Genomic DNA, 3,194 nt, shown 5'->3' with positions numbered 1-3,194 from the left:
TTAAACCTAAACTAAATTTATCCAAACTTATATTAAACGTAAAATAATTTGAATAGAACAGACCCAAAATATGCTCAAATTATTTCAGATAAAGTAAAAATCAGGTGAATTAAGAACACTCTAAGAGCTACATATAACATCACCTCGATACAACCATCAAAATTAATAAATAAAAAAGTGTCAATTGACTTCATAAATACTAATACAGTAAATGTAGTCGTAATTAAATTTAACCAACAACAAATTAATGAACGGTGGAGAAAACATAAATTCTAAGTCGGTGAATTTTGGTGACAGAAAATCATGAATTAAATCACCACCCGTTAATTTCCCATGATCAAAAATTAAAAGACCTTTTATTTTTTTCTTTTTCTTCCATATTGATTTATTGTGTCAGTGAGTCACAGCATAGTACTTTAAATTTAACTTACTCCGATTAAAAATGAACCAAAATAAGCAACGTGGCAGTTGTAAGGAGTTATTCAGTGATACGGTGGTACAGGAATTTACGGTACACGTGGTTTGGTGATGAATCAGGGTTTATGACGTACGGGCAGATACCTACCCTGCCCGTGATTCTAGGGCAGAGCCTCCGCGTTACCAAACAATTGCCTCGCTTCTCGTGCCTCACTGCCCACTCTCTTTCCTTCCTCTTTGGACAAATCATTTTGCGCTTCACTATATTTTTGCCTTCCTTTTCGCTTTTCCTTTTTTTTTTAATTATGTTATTTTTAGTATTATTAATTATTTTATTGTTTTTTTAATACAATAATGTATCAGTAGTGGTTATGCGGCTTAATACGTCTCACAAAATAAGACCTTTGGAAATCTCTTAATTTTAAACCACTATTACAAGAATTTTGGTTTTGAGCTACGTTGTACAAATTTTATAAATATTATATGGCATAGTGTTCAATTAATTTATTTTGTCTAATGGAATTTCAAAAGTATTTTTTAAAAGTGAAAATTTGTAGGTTTTCACTAATTAAATTGTACCAAAAGTAAAGATTGCTAAGGTGGGTGGCAAAGGAGGACGATCATGACATTCTTAAATACGAAGTAGAAAATAATCATATATGTACTCTACAAATCAAAGAAAGGCAAAATTCATAATTCAATATATAGGATGTTTCTTTGCATTCTCAGTTGAATTTTGTAAAGTCATACATCGTGTTAGTTAAGTAATCTATTATTAACATGAATAACATTTTAAGAACACTCGCGCACAAATAAATATGAATCGTCAAGTGTGCTATTATAAGTCAAATGTACCAACACAAGTCAATGACTATTTAATGTGTCATCTCAAACAATTTAACAATTGCTGTGGTACAATAATTCAATGACTATAAATCTATAATACGGAGTAGTAAGTTGTATGTATATAACATAGACACATTAAGGTAATTTAGATATTAAAAAAAAAAAAAATCGCTTTTGATGTTGTAGGAAGTAATATTCTCCATTACCCTTTTGTTTTGTTGTAAAGTTAAAGATCATTTGTTTTTGTATAAGTTGAAAGACCTTTCTAATAAGTAGTCTTCCTAACTCAAGGTCTAATAAAGTCTTAGGCTCTGTTCAATTTAGCTTATTTTTATTGAAGTGAAATTATTTTTACTTAATACTCCGTATTACTTTTTTTAGGTGGAATGAACAGAACTTTAATCCTGTATAGTAGGAGAATATTACACTTACGGAGTAAATAATGTACACAGTAACTATTAATTACGGAGCAAATTTAAAAAATTGATAATAATCTGACAAGTACAAACATACGAAAAAGGCCAATAAGAAGAAAAAAAAGATGTTGATTTGGGTATAACATGAATTTTGTACAGTACTAGAAGTATTGACCGGGGGTAAACACTAAACAAAAATAGAAGGGTGAAAAGTAAGGCCCACGTTATGATGAAGGGAAAAGGGTGGGGCCCAATAGAATCGAGGGGTCCCACACCAAGTGGAGGGAAAACGACAAAAGAATCTGGCAAAAAGTGAGGGGGCCGAGGAGGGGCTTATGACGTAACCTGTGTTTTTGTACTGTGCCTAGTAAAGGGAGTTTGAAAATAAAAAGGTTAACGGAGTTTGAGGAAAATTATTTATTTTCTCCTGTTATTTATGATCAAAGAATCTGGGTCATTGTGAGAGTTACACGTATTTTTTGGGTGCCTGATTGGGTTGCTTTTAGGTGTACGTGTAACTTTGTGACGTAACATCACGCGCTTTCGTATGTTTTGTGTCTTTGATATTATTTGTACCGTATAATTAGTTTTGCGTATATTTTATACGATATACTTGGATCGGGTGTGAAATTGGGCATGGGTTGGGCAAGCACGAAGACCGGCTTCGCACGGGTTAGCCTGACGAAGCCATGATTTGTGCTTGTGCTTATGCTTATGCATGGACATGATTCTAAGATTTCTACATATGTTTGACCTATTTGAACATCGGCTTGTGTCAGCTCCCTACCCCGTTGCTATTGCTTTAAGACTTGTGTGTTGTTTTAAACCTTTATAGATATCGTGCTTACCTTGTTTTAAAGTATCCCCACCAAACCAAGAGACCCTCAAAAGACGCCTTCAACTTGTCGGTTTCGCTTGTGCCCACTTTGAAGTATCGGCCGTCACAAGCCCCGACTCAGCACCCATTGTTGACGAGTGCTTTCTTGAGATACCTTTGGTCCGTGTTGCTATGTGCTCACGAACCTCTCTCGTCCTAGGCTTGTGTCCTTGTCGCCAATAGACAAATGCGCGTCGCACGATCCGGTGTCAAAACTCTCGAACCGTGACAGTTGGTATCACACTACATAATTTTCTTAGGATTATTTTAAAACGGCTTATTTGAGTGCAAAGTGTGATGACATGACACATTGACTTGCTCTACTTGTGCCTAACTCCATCCTAATGTTTATATACCTTTTTCACCTATGCTCATAGGCGAGCATTTAATTCTTTTTTAATTATTTGGTTAAATTTATTATTGTATCTTATACAAATTATCATGTTTGGGAGGAGAAATGTCTTATAAATATTACTCCAAATGTACTTAGGAACATTTTATGATTTGATCGCATGACTAATAAACAAACTTATCTTTGTGAGACTTAGATAATATCAGTTCGTCATTTTATTCATCTTCCTACTTAGATTGATTGAAAATGTGTATGGATTTTGTGAATATCCTTCGAATAATACAAA

Source organism: Chenopodium album, chromosome 2 (genome assembly GCF_948465745.1).
Source record: "Chenopodium album chromosome 2, dcCheAlbu1.1, whole genome shotgun sequence".
Classification (NCBI taxonomy): domain Eukaryota; kingdom Viridiplantae; phylum Streptophyta; class Magnoliopsida; order Caryophyllales; family Amaranthaceae; genus Chenopodium; species Chenopodium album.
Note: the sequence above shows the minus strand (reverse complement) of the source record.